This window comes from Phoenix dactylifera, chromosome 5 (assembly GCF_009389715.1).
Source record: "Phoenix dactylifera cultivar Barhee BC4 chromosome 5, palm_55x_up_171113_PBpolish2nd_filt_p, whole genome shotgun sequence".
Taxonomy (NCBI): domain Eukaryota; kingdom Viridiplantae; phylum Streptophyta; class Magnoliopsida; order Arecales; family Arecaceae; genus Phoenix; species Phoenix dactylifera.
In genome coordinates, this window is record NC_052396.1 from 1031887 (window position 1) to 1046347 (window position 14461).

The 14461-nt window shown below is 36.3% G+C and overlaps 1 pseudogene; it reads right to left on the reverse strand.

Annotated features, from left to right (window-relative positions):
- Positions 1-534: 534 nt before the first annotated feature.
- LOC120103865 lies at positions 535-13308 on the reverse strand (annotated as a pseudogene).
- Between the last annotated feature and the right edge of the window lie 1153 nt (positions 13309-14461).

The window sequence follows — 14461 nt, forward strand, 5'->3', positions numbered from 1 at the left end:
GTGACTAGATTGAAGATGTTCTTTCTCCAATTACAATGTCCCTAACAATATACACTATCAAGGTTTAAGATACCTTGCTAGGAAAAATGGAAGAAAAGGCAACAATTCTGATAAATGCAGAAAATTAATCCTTACTATACTCCTAGGCACTATATTACAGGAAAAAAAGAGAGGAGATAAAATCAGTCTAAAGACTCTAAACAGAACAAATATATCATGTTTTTGAAATCCGCTATTCTTAAGCATATTCTGGCTTCATACTAGAAATTAAACCAACAATAAGTCCTTAGTGAGCATGTGGCTGGGAGTAAGCAAATATATCAACAAAATTACTATCTGCCAGGTGTTTTTAAATTTTATTTATAACATGAGCCAGCTGCCAACCACAAAAGAATAACAGCATCTGCGAACTCTGTATAGATGAATGAAACATGAGAAAAGACCCAATCTGAGACCAAAGTAATATGTGCACCAAAGGTCAACATTCTGTTACAGGAAAAGATATACTCAAGAATATAAATCACAGAACCAATATTAATGTGAAGAATCTTTAGGTATCTGTAACGATTAGATTGCTCCATAGGTTGTAAACATGACTGAGTTACAACAGCAACCAAAGATAGAGCTAACAAAATCAAATTTAGATGGATGTAAGATGTTCCCAAACACATTTTTCATAAAAAAATTGAAAAGCCTCTGTACCTGGACTGCATATGGGGAAGGATATGCACCATAAGAAGCATTCTGAGGAGCTGATGTGGGCATTTGTGGTTGGCCATAATTAGCATAACCTCCATAAGCAGCATACCCAGGCTAACAAAGACAAAAAGAGCAAGAAAATGCAGATTATAAAACAGCATATCCAAGACAATATGCATGTTAATGCACTTAGCAAAGGCCAAATAGAAATTATGTACCATTAACATAAATTAGCTATATTAACAATAAAATATGATTAAAGTTAATTAAAAACATAAAGAATAACAATATGGCCAAACACTATCAATTTGACTTCAATCCCAAGACTATGGCTTCTGGTGCCATTATCATACTCAGAGATATATATAACCGTAAACAACAAGCCTTGTCCCAACTATTCAGGATCTGCTTTACAGATCTTCATTGAACAAGAATAAAATAAAGGGCTACTTCAGAAATCATTAAAAATATAAAATTGCTATTCAATAAAAGGTGTGATATATGCATGAAATGAATCCACAAATGCTCAAAGTATGCGGAGGTCCAAATGAGGGCAAGAATTAAAAGATAATAAGTGATAAGGACTTTATTGTCCACCATAGCAGCATCCATCTCCACTAGCCAAAGAGGTATTACATGATAAAATTAGTTCACCAAAATTCTTAAGAGATTTACAGGATTAATTATAATCTACCTGTGGTGCAATCCAGGATTCCACTGCTGCCCTGTGACTGAGAAGTCTGGGCCATGCTGGAGCTTTTTGTCCATAACCAGCAGGGCCACTGAATCTGTGCATTTGGGTATGCTCCCATAACTGATTGACCTGTCTGGATAAGTCTTTCTATTTTAGCCTTGTCTGAGGAAGGAAATCTTCAGCATTTCGTGTTTTGATGTCAACATGCTCTTCTGACGTAGAACAGCATAGCATGCCTATTTCAGCCCTTTTAATCGACTGCGCATCTCCAAAGAGATCCAAAAACTAAAACAAAAAATACAAATAATTAATCCAATGTAATATGCAGGACAAAATTAAATAGATATAACCAACAAGTATAAATCTCCCAGAAAAGATTCTTCCTAGCAGTCAAAACAAATCCATCTCCGATAACTGCAAAAGAGAAATGGTAGTAGCAGGAAAAAGGAATGTTGAATCAACTCACAGCATAGAACATGGAAGATGAAACCAAGAAAAATAGTAATTTATAGGTCATTCTCAGAGTCTTACTAAAGATCAATAATATCTTTTGACATCTATTCTGAGTACTGTTTACATTCATCAAGACCCCAAGGACAGTATGCCAACAATCAAACTACAACATGTAACTTAATCATTATGGTGATAAACCCACTTCTAATCAATGTAGTAGTTACGGTGGTTGCCTAGAGGCCTGTATCACCATTTATATGACGGACAGGCATCGGAGCCCAAGACAACCCTCGCCAAGGGAAAAGTTGCAGCTATGAATCTTTTTTTAGTCAGTACATGTGGACTATAGACAATTATAACTCAACTTGTAACATATACTCTAACCTGTGGAAGCAACAAATACATGGGAACTTCCATAATCTGCCAAGAACACTAAATCAGCCATCAGAAATTTAACTCTTTACCATTTTGAAGCTATTGATACTGGGTCTATCATGATAATAGCAAAACTTAACTGTTTCAATAAACTACCTCCAAAAATATGCTAGATATCTCTTCTCTGTCAGTGGTGCTAGCCATGGTAGGGATTTTCAGGATTGGGCATAATGAACTTCTCCACCAATGAATCCAAATAATCAACATGCTTTGTGGAGATGGCTGGATCGACTCCAGATGGATGATAACCTGCACAAGTCAGATGAAAATCCTCAACATTCGTAAACTATGAAAATATATATTAAGAAATTTGTCAGCTGGATAAATGCATAGCAGAAAGTTGAGGGAGACAAACCTCGAGAAGAGGTTTGGATGGTTGAATATGCTCAAGAGATCCAGCTAAAATTTCCCAAGCCTTTTCTGCATTACCAACAACCTACAAGAAAATTCAAAAATAACAGCATGGAGCCATGTATGGAGACTTCATGAACTCATAGAGCAGAATAGATTTATCGGGTATATCATGAAAATGGATAATATCAAAATGGTCAATTCCAAGTTATTTATTAACCTTTGCATCATTTAATGGTTAACTATTAAATGACTAACGGATTACATTCAAGTGCTGCAGTCATACACTGACAAAAAGATTGGCTAAAATTTGCAAGCACATTCAGCAGCAATATTTTTTGAAAGATATAGAATATTTTAGGCAGATGTCTTAACTTGGATAATATTTTAAAAACCACTGTAAGCGAACATTGAGGCAAAGCTATACAAATTTAGTTTTTTCTAGCGTGCATAAAGATACCCATTTTCCTATAGGTTTGAAAAGAATAACCAAGGTTAGCTCTAAACTTTACATTAGTTTATGAATGTCCTAATGTCTAAACAACCACAGATTTTGACAGCGAGAATCTTACCAGATATGCAAATCGCGAATGCTGTGCAGAGCAACATTTGGCAATATTTTGAGACTGCTCTTTTTCCCGTTCGGCAGCGATAGCCCTTCTCATATATAGAGAATGCAGCATCCTTGTCTCCCTGCAGAATCATGAGAAACTTAGCCAAATATCTTGGGTCCATGTATAATCAGTATACGTTTTGAAGGCCATTGTGATAAGTACCAGTCGATTTTCCATGTTTGCATGTTTAACAACGGCTTCCAACAGACCAGGTGAAATTTCAGAATACAGAAGCTGAAACTCTGTACGAGCTCCCATAACATCTCCACTTAGTTCCATAAATCTAGCAGCAAAAAGGTGAATCTCTGGTTGCTTCTGTTAAAAATAAATTTGATGACTGGTAAGCATTATGGAAGGAAAACAAAATGACAAATATTAGTATTTGCCAGTTAATTTTTTTTTTAAAAAAAAAAAGGTAAACTACCATCCTCATTGTCATATTTTTTTATCTGAACTTGCCAATTTAAGATATTATGGATATTAACTTTAAAAATCTTACCCACACTTTCTAGGAAGTAATATTCGATACTGCAATTGAAATTTAGGATTATGCTAGATAATCATAATTTACAGTATTGTACAAAGATGGTATTATGCCTAGTAGACATGTAAGTGGTTCTAAATGTCAGCAACTTCAGATGAATTACGTATTTGAACAGCGCAAAAGTGGGTCTCCAAGCCATGAAAAAGGTGCAGGGTTAATGTGGGTTGACAATCAAATGTTAAAGAGAAACCCAATATGAAATGAATCCTGGTAGGCTTTAAGAAGGAAAGATGTGCATAAACGGTATATTGATATCATTGAGACGTGTCCTGGAGCAATGTCAAGAGTTAGGAGTAGTAATAGGTGACAAAAATATTTTCAAATGTGGGCTTACACCAATGATAAGGAATAAGCCTCACATCATTTTACACAAGTAATAAATGAATATGGTGTAATTAGCTTATAGAACATATACAGTTGATTAATGAGCATAGGAGAAGTTTAAATGCTAAACTTGATACCAAAATTCACCAATACTTATATTAACTAAACAAAAATGCCCAATATTCTTGATCATAGAAAATACATCCCGTAGAAACTCAATGTTGACCATCGCTGAAAATAGTATAGCAAACCTATTATTGATTATATCTTCATGCAATGGCAAGAATATGTATGAAAATAGTATAATCAAAGATTCCGGAAACATTACAAAAGACAGATTCATGCTAATCTACATACTTATTAACATAATTTTGCCATCATAGCATGTTCATGTTTAAAACACAGCATCATATAAAGCAGAAATCAGTAGTGTCAGATAGGTAGCCCATAACAAAATTTAGAAAATAACCGGGGTATTTTGAGGAGTCTGTCACAAAGGACATGGATGTTTTAAATTGCAAAATTCAGCAAAAGTTTATCTGAGAAGAACTAACTTTTTGTTATTGCAATCACATATTGTTACAAGCAAAGCGAATTATAAATCATGGGCGGAAAGTCATACTTAACATATATCATTCACCACAGATATGTACATACTGTGGTTAATTCAAAAAAACAAACATGGAAGAAGAACAGAACCACGAAAAACTGAATCATACTTTCACAAAGACTTGAGTAGCCCGAGCAAGAGCATTATTTGCAAGCTCCATGCTTCCACTCGCTTCCATGCATAACACATAACGGATCCAGAACTCCGGATAATTGGCACAAGCAATTAGACACCTTTCATACAACTTAACAACCTGAAATAGCATACAGACGGTATCAAAGAAAAAGAAGGAAATAAAAGGAAAAAAATCAATTCAACTTAAGAGGAAAATGTTATTGCAACAAAGAGAAGTGAACAAGGAGTACTCCATTAGCTGATAAGGGAGGCCCTCAATATGAAAGAAGGGACCATCCTTGCCTGATAGATAGATGGTTAAGTGGGTAAGCAATAAGCAAACACCTGCATATATGAGATTCGAATTTTAAAAAAACAAATATTGTGCAACATGTATCATGAACCCAGAACGTCGACTGACAAATGAGGGTTTGAAGTACTTAGCCTCATAGAAACCAAACAACAAGCCCACGCTTTATCCTCAGTTCACTATCCCATTTTAAAAGCTTCATCGAACATACTAGCCATTAAAGCATACAATGCAGCCAATATGACTGAACTGTAAGTTCATAACCATTCGAAGCAGAAGTATACAAAAATTAACAAGTTTGAAAATTACAAATCAAAACTCAAAACAGAAACAGTTTTGTACCTTGTTAAAGTCATCTCCTCTCTCGATAAAATCCAGATAGGTGTGCCAGTTTTTCAAGCTCTGGATCATCAAGAGGCCTGACATGGAAGTATGGCCTTCTAATAGCTGTTTCAAAACCAATGATCTTAGTTTCGAACTCTTTAGCTTTCTTATACATCTCTTCCCTAATTTGCAATATACTTCTCCAACTCCTCTGCCTCAGTTAAACCTGCACTTACAGGCTTTGGAGATTGCTCTACACCATCAGGACGAACCTCACCCTCAAGACTCTGGCCACCAGTCTCAGCAGTGGCAGCTGCCATAGCAGCTTCTTCAGGAGTCCGTATTTCAGATAAATGTCGACTAGCAGCCAACTCCTTAAAACTGAAATGCCAATAGCAACAGACTGCAGATTAGAAGGTTCCAAACAACTACCACATTTTCAAAAAAATGATTTCAAGAAATGGTTCATATAGTGGTCAAACCTACTAAAAATTGCACACATGAGGATGGGTCAAGATGGTTAATCTAAAATATAGTATATTTAAATCCAATGTAGGCCTTTAAGATGGTTAGGTCATGTTCAATTCTTTCTTGACCTAGTACAACCCAAAACTAACTTTGAGGTTGAGATTTTTATTCATATCTTACTAGTCAAAGCAAAGGTATGTTTAAGTTTGAAATGTGTCCAAGTCTGCTCTAAGTTTAAAAGGCTAAGCCTACTTTCTTAAACAATTTGTTGTCAAATTTAAAAATCCATTTGGTGCAAATAAGGTTAAATCTAACTCTGTCAAATCACTTTTTACTGTTAACTATCTTACTTATTTTTTACTATTATTTTTATATTTTCCAGACATATAGGAGGGGTATTTCGCTAGTCAGATACCTTTATACCTTTTCTTGGATGAGGAATTTCATGCTTCCCTCCTTTTTTCTCCTACTGACTCCAAAATTCACATCAAGATGTTTCCTCAAGTATCACATCTCAGCAGTTTGAGGATGTTTCAGTATGCAACCATGGCATCAACATAGCAATGATTGTGTTTACTTTTGAAGCAAAGTAAATATGCATCTCATTGTAGATAAGTAGAGCACATTAAGGATATAGAGCCACATCAACCAGATAATAGGGCATTAGCACAATCGATGAGAGGATAATAACATCATTAAACAAAAGAACCATTTGCCCAAACTCATCAACATCATGACAGATCACTGGCAACATCCTGGGAGTTGATTCATTGAGAAATTTGCTGGTCCTTTAAAAGAGCATGTGTTTTTTCCACTCAGAAATTTGTTAGTTATACATTTATTCTCAAAACTATTACATCAGTGTTTTATCAACATCTATCACTTATACCTACAGGCAAACCTTTGGTACATCATAACCCAACCATGTCAGACATAGGAACATGGATGCGGTTTAACAGATGGGAACAAGAATAGGCGTGCTCATCAAATGATTAAGTCATTAAAATCCATCACCTAATGTCACTCACGAGTGTAATCTTACCTCATATAGAGGCCAAATTCATCCCCAAAGTACAAACTGCACCACTCAATAATATGTCTTCATAAGTTTGATCATTTGAGGTTTAACTTTCTGATACATGCATTCTTACAAAGTTATGAATGGACCTCCTTGTAATTAACTGCTACTCTTTCCATCTTTCTTTTATGTTCAATCATCAATATTCACATATTTTACCAAAAACTTGATACCATATTATTATATTTATGACAGTATTATTAAATTCATTGCAGCACAACATGAAAGTGCATATTGAATATTGCATGACTATCAAGGTTTATAGAAGTGACACCGTTCACAAGAACATAAAAATGGAACATTCAACCTTTTCAAACATAATAAGTCATTTGGGACAAAGCAAATATCTTACACAAACATAAAGAAAGGTTTCTGCAATAACATAGCAGCAGCCATTTTAGTATCAATAATACAGGTGTAGACAACAATGTATAAGCGAATCTTATAGAAAAAGCTTAAGCTCAACCAAGATTGCCACATTATTTAATTTGCATATCAAAGTAGAAAATGAAAACAGTTCAATGAAAAGAGTAATGACCAATAATAATAACGATCCAGTTGTTGTATAGGATGCTCAAGTATTCTTGTATAAATCATGGCCAGATGACTCCATGCTTGATGAGACTCTTCATATCTGATGTACTCGTCCCACAAAATGTGCGACCCATAATCTGTTCCAACATATGCCAATCCACGTTCAAACAGCCTGAAAAACAAAAAAAACATGCAAAGAAGTTATAGTAAGCATTCATGTCCATGCATGAATAGGAGATTTAGATTTTTAATAGCATGGATTTTTTTCAAAAGCAGATGGCACTTCCGAAGTTGGCACAAATACACTGTATTTACCTTCCTGAAATATTCATATCATGCCCATAAATGGAGGGGATCATAAGGGCCATCTTAGCCCAAAACTGAGCATGATCTTCCGAGCACCACTTGAATAGTAGTGCACCAAATGATAGCCTCAAGAGTGTCAAATTTAAAGAAGCAGTAATTCTTGAACTACATTGCCACTATAGTGACCTTCGGAATAAAATACAGGGAGGAGGGACAAGAAGGCATAGCGATGCAAGTACTGACTACTAAAATGAAAAGAGTTAGACCAAGAAGACTTAAGTCAACGGTTGGCACATTAGAAAAGAGTTTCTAAAGTGCATCCGCAGCAAACCTTTCCTCCATGCATGTGGCTATCACTATTTCATGCCATAAGTTTGTAAGAACACAAAAAACCCATGACTAGTATCCAATCACAATGAAAAGTCCCACCAAGAAAAAAAAATGTATATAATACACTAGAGGGGAAGATTGTTTGACTATTACCTTCGAATAGTATCCAAATCTTCATATGTTGATATTGCAAACGTACAGTAATGCAACCAAATTTCCACAGAATATGTCACTGCCAGGACAGCCCGTTCATACACCTCCACAACTTTGTCGACACTGTCCAGACGTCCCTCATGATCAGCATATTTTTTCCAGTATCCATAACACAAAGGAAATTCGGCCAAGAATGCATCATAAACTTTCCGAATTTTTATAATGTCATTCTACAAAATATAAGTAAGAAAATATATGTCAGTTCAATTCAAATTTTGCAGGCATAAAATGAGTAACCTCAATACAATTTAAGTACTGCAAGTGCCAAATAAATACAATAAAAAGTTAGAAAGTAGTAAACAACAATACATTTGTTCACAGTCTATTTTGAATGCATCTGAAACCAAAAAATAGTCTTCTTTTCATATATTTTGTTATTTTTGGCATATGACTATCAGTTGCATGTGGACCAACTAGATCCAAATCCTCTAACCCAGCTAGGAAGACACCATCTCAAGGCATGAGGACACATTACAAGAGCTATGATATTCAGGCCTAGCTAAATAATAGACAAGTCGTGGCTGTCATTAGCTGCACAAAGACAAGCCAGATTTTTTTTAAAAAAAAAGTGTTGTAAGATCTTTCATAGATTGCACAATAATGTTCAAATTAACACCATAAGCATTTTTTGTGCAATCAAATATACTGAATAATGTTGATTTATGGGAAGCACAGATAACATAACCTCACAGGTTTTCTGGAGATTTATCACAAGGTTTTCTATACCAAGCCATATCAGCTGGTAGGGAACCATTATCTAGTACACCCTCCATACCAAGTGTCGGACCCAAGGCATGTATCATACCAACACTCAGTACAGGGTGTACCAGCTAGTTACCAAAACAGTAGGTAAAACCTTGATTTATCTTAGCTTCATTCATCATATAATGGCAAGATATTGGGTTCGGAACCTCGCACTTAATAAATGTTGCAACTTGTTCGATTGGCATGTTATTAGGTGGACATTCTGTATTACTCCTTCCTAGTTGGTATTTCATATCGTGGTCTACCATTACCTTTCTCTTTTTGCTTGACATTAGGACAAGGAGGGTTTATAACTACTATGTGTTGGATGTGTTAGTAATCAATATTAGCTATATGGTACACATACAATCAGCACTATTATGTCCTTTTTCCCATTGGTTGTCACCACAGGTGTATGAACAACAGCTCAGTTCCATAACAAGTAGTAGGTGAAGGATTATCCTTATTGCACTTATAACACTAAATAGGAAGAGGTATTATGGGAAAAAGTTACCAGAAGTGCAATAACTTTGCTCGTTAATTATCAACGTGATTTTTGCTCATTCCATCATACACTTTAACATAAAACTATATTTCTAGATCAATGTCAACAAGTTCAAAGGATGTTCTTTACTTAAAGGGCTCGTTTGGTTCGCGGAAAGCATTTTTCCTCCTATAAATATGATTTCTGGGAAGAAGATTCCTAGGAAGAGAATGCTTGAGAATGTACTTTTGACATGTTTGGTTAAACATGGGAAAGTGACAGATTTCCAGAGTGCTTATGTTTGGTTGACCATCCACTTTCTTGAAAAAGTTATGTGTAATTCCTATTATACCCTTAATAAAAATTAGGTCTTTAATGCCTCTTTAATGCTGAAGGGCTTTTTTGGGAAAAAAATAAAAATGAAGTGATTCCCCCCTCATGGAAAAGACTTTACCATGAAATGTGGGAATCATATTCCCATGGAAATACAACTTTTCTATCTCTCTCCTTTGAAAACTCCAACCAAACAAGAGGCATCTCATTACTTTCCTGTTGACCATACTTTCCCCCCTTCTTTTTCCGCGAACCAAACGAGCCCAAAAATGATATGGAACATTAATATTGCATAAAGCTTAATACCTCTCTTTCCGATTAAATATGAAAAATTTCAATAATATTGCAGGCAAAATAGTCATCAAAGCACAAAACATGAATGGTTTTGAACAGCATATAAGGCTAAACTAAACATTCCTTAAAATATATACATATAGGCAAAAAAAGGAATTTGCCAATGTGGTGAGTTAGGTATCTGATAGAATGTGGCTTTTAAAAAATTTGGCAACTTGTTTTCTTCCTTGGCCTGATTTCTGGCTGTTTGGTTGTTGTAGAAAGTACTGCATGTTCATATGTGGGATTAACTTGTGAAGATGGTAGCTGTAATCAGGGCAGTAAAAATGATGGTGATGTATTAGATCCCTGAATAATCAGACAAACCATGCTTCTTATTCTGGCTTTTTCTTTATCTATTCTGGGTTATATGCCTCATATGAGAAACAGAATTTTATTCTTATATGTTGTTTTTACCCTCAAAATATGCCTGATGAGAATAGAACTTTATAAAGTTGGTCCAGTTGCATTGCTTTTCAAGCTACCCATGTAGCATCCATCAAAATCCATTCACTTAGTCAAGCTCAATATATGGATTGCCTATGCAAATATCATTAACAGATAATATAAATAGTACTAATGACATATTATGCTTGACTATAGCATTCTAAGTTCTTCATGGAGTGATAATTGCTACATTATGTAAACAACCAGTTAGGGAAATGTAACTCGTTAAAAGAGCACAGCTAGTTTACCCTAATAGCTAGAGTCTAACAAGAATTCTTAACAAAACATCAAAAATATAGGAACAAGAAGTGGGTGAAAAATCAAGTAGTTAGTTCAGTGGGATATGATAGAGCTGTTTCTGCCTGAAGATTTACTTCACCCTACACATGACATGAAATAAGAACCAACTTCACCTCTACAGTAGCTAAATAACTGATGATAAATCAAACTTCATATGTCCAACATGCTAAAACATTGTTTGTGACTATAACACTGGAAACTGAGTTCAGATAACTGAAAACCACTGATTTAACAGCATATTCCAAAAAATAAACAAAGTCCAGTGATACCTCTGCAACCTTCTCTGTTTCATCGATGAGGGCTGTCCAAGAATTGAAGTCTAAACAATTATCTCTCACCATATTCCATAATCTTTCCTCCTCAGCAGTATACACCACTATAGAAAAGGAAGATTTAAATAAAAAGGTCACTAATGTCAGTGAGAACTGTGCAAATAAACAAATACAAAAACCCAGATGATCTTTTAAACAAATAAGAACAAAAGCAGCAAAAATGATTCAGAACAACCAATATCTAAAAGAACTTCACATGTCAAAATGGAATAGAAAATTTTGATACCATCTTCATATGGTTGTTGAACAACAGTACCACCCACAGCATTTGATAAATCTCCATTCTCAATAACTCCTGTAGGTTGATAACTGGCCATTTCACCAGCACCTCCATTCATGGAATCATAACCAGTTGTATGAGTAGAGATACTTGCAACTGTTTCATGGCCAATGGCATTTTCACTAGCTACAGCAGCCCCACCATCAGGCTTAGATTCATATGTGATGCCATATGTAGCACTCTGTGCAACAGAATTGGGATCCTGACTGTACATATTCCTGTCGTCAGGATTAGTACCATCTGACAAAGCACAATCTGTAGCTGCAGTAGGTGCAGAAGAAACAAGGTTTTCACCACCTGAAAGAGCAGCTGAATCTGTCATGGGGTACTCAGCAGGAACATGACCTGTAGATACATAGTCTGCAGCATTGGATGCTTGAGAGACCACTGACTGACTATCTTCCATCCTACTTTCAGCAGCCAAACCAACCAAAGAGATTCACAGGTAAATGCTGCAACACATAAACAGTCTAATATGTCATGATAAAGAGGGAAATGACTATGGAAAAAAACAAAGTTGATTAATTGGTTCACAAGTATGCAAATTCCAAGCAAGAAGGACAGCTTGAGTAACCAAATTAGCCCAAAACACTATTCATACCAATTTAAAGGTGAAAATATATAATGATCAAAGGGGGCCATGGACCTAGGTATTAATTTGCAGTGGAGGTAAGAAAAATGACAGCACTATTCAGTGATTTCGGCATTAAAAAGATTTAGAAAGCTAGAAAAAAGGGTGTTTTTTTGCCGTCAATATAAGGATTTCAATGCTCCAATCAGGAATAGTAAACTAAGCGTCTTAATTTGAAAATTTTACCACAATTAGGGTTTCGAAATATTATGAGACATTGAAACTAGAGCACTGTGATTCCAGATAACCACACAATCGTACATAAGGAAAGGGTTTTTCTTTTGTTAGTTGAACTCCTTTATCTCTTTTCTTGACAAATCTGTAACTTTGTCTTTCAATGATCTCCAACAAGAATTCTAAAGGACATTATTGCTCGGACTGGATTGGCTTTCAATAACATATGAATATCAAGCTTTTATGAGAATTATTTTCGAATCCATTAAAAGTAGCATTATCACCGGTACAAAACATGTAGGTTGCTTGATCTTGGGACGAATTCAGCCAAGAACAGCAACAGGCTCGAAACCAACAAAAAATCGAAACAAGAAAGATAAAAACCAGAAAAATAAAACTGAAGATCCGACCCACGAAACAGAGAAACAATGAAACAGCCCTTGAATCCCCGGAGCGAAAAAACCCGGATCTATCATCATAAACCTTACCGTACTAACCTTAATCACAAATGTATCCAAGTAATTTATTTAAAACAGATAGAGAATAGATAACATAAACCCTAACCCTAGATAAGCAGAAAACATAGAGTCAAATTTTCTGTCAAAACTTCCAAACAACAAGATTTCTACACTACAGAACCCTGAGCGGGGAGGGGGAGGGGGAGAGAGAGAGAGGGCATACGAGGGGAAGACGCGGGCACCGGCGCGGTGGGGAGAGGGGGTTCCGGTGGCGCCGGCCGAGAGAGCGGCAAGCAGGCGCAGAACAGCGGTGCTGAAGGAGGGAATCGAGAGAGACAGAGAGGAGACCGGAGAGGGGTGTTGTGGTGTCCGTGGGAGGGAAGTAGGGCTAGCCGGTTAGGGCATTAGGGACCAGCAATCGACACGTGCGGTGCATGTGCCTGATTCGAAGAGAAGTTTGTATTTGATGTGCGGCCCTGATTGAAATCGAAAGTAAGCCCCACTTGCGGGGCCTTGTTTTCATTTGGGATGACCAGGGACATCTAGGTATCCGTAGTGCTGTTTCAGCACCCAGATTTGCGGTTTTTTCTTGGATGCCCTCACTCCTTGGTTATTTAAAAGTGAATTTCGATGGTGGTGTGACAATGGATGGGAGGTCAAGAGGGGTTGGATTTATTAACAGAGATCATCTTGGGAGTTTGGTTGCAACAGGTGGCCGGGGCATGCTAGGACTCACTGTTGCTGGAGCATAGCTGTAGGCAGCCTGGGCGGGCATATCCTATATGAGGCGGGTGCTTGAGGCCGGGGGGTGCACCTTGAGGAGGATTTCTCTATAGTTGTAGATTGGATCCGGGGTACGGACAGATATGGAGATGGTCACCCACTTATTGGTGAGACCCACAGGTTGGCTATGGAGATTGATGAGTTTTAGGCAATACACGTTTTTTCGAAAGGCGAATAGGGCAATAGACTGGGTCGCCTCCTATGTTGCATAGCATTCCAAGGAGTTCTACTAGACATCCACAGTAGAACTTCCGTCCCATTTGTATTTTTTGTTTTCTTCTGATTTGGCAGGATGTTCCCACGTTAGAGTTATATAAATTGCCGTTTTCAATAAAAAAAAAAAACAAGAAAAAAAAAAATAGAATAAGTAGAAGTAAGCCTCACGGCCCCACGTGCCTTGCACTGTGTTATTACCAAAAAAAACAAACCAACAAATCTCACGTTTGGAGTATGAAAAATGTTTAGAAGAAAAATGAAATGAAAGGCTCCGGCTAATTCGTTGGCCAAATATAACTTAGATAGCATCTCTCTTCATACGAAAAAAGTAGTTTTGATTCACATTTATGCGATGCATTTGTTAGAAGGTTTTGATTAACATCACATCCAATATTTTCTTGTGCTTGTTATTTGCCCTACAAATGTTAACAACATGAAATATTAATTGGAACACTGACTTTCAATTTGTCGTATCATTGTTAAATAAATATATGGTTCAAAATTATCCGACTCGTGGGTCTCTTTATTCATCTTCCATCCAAAAC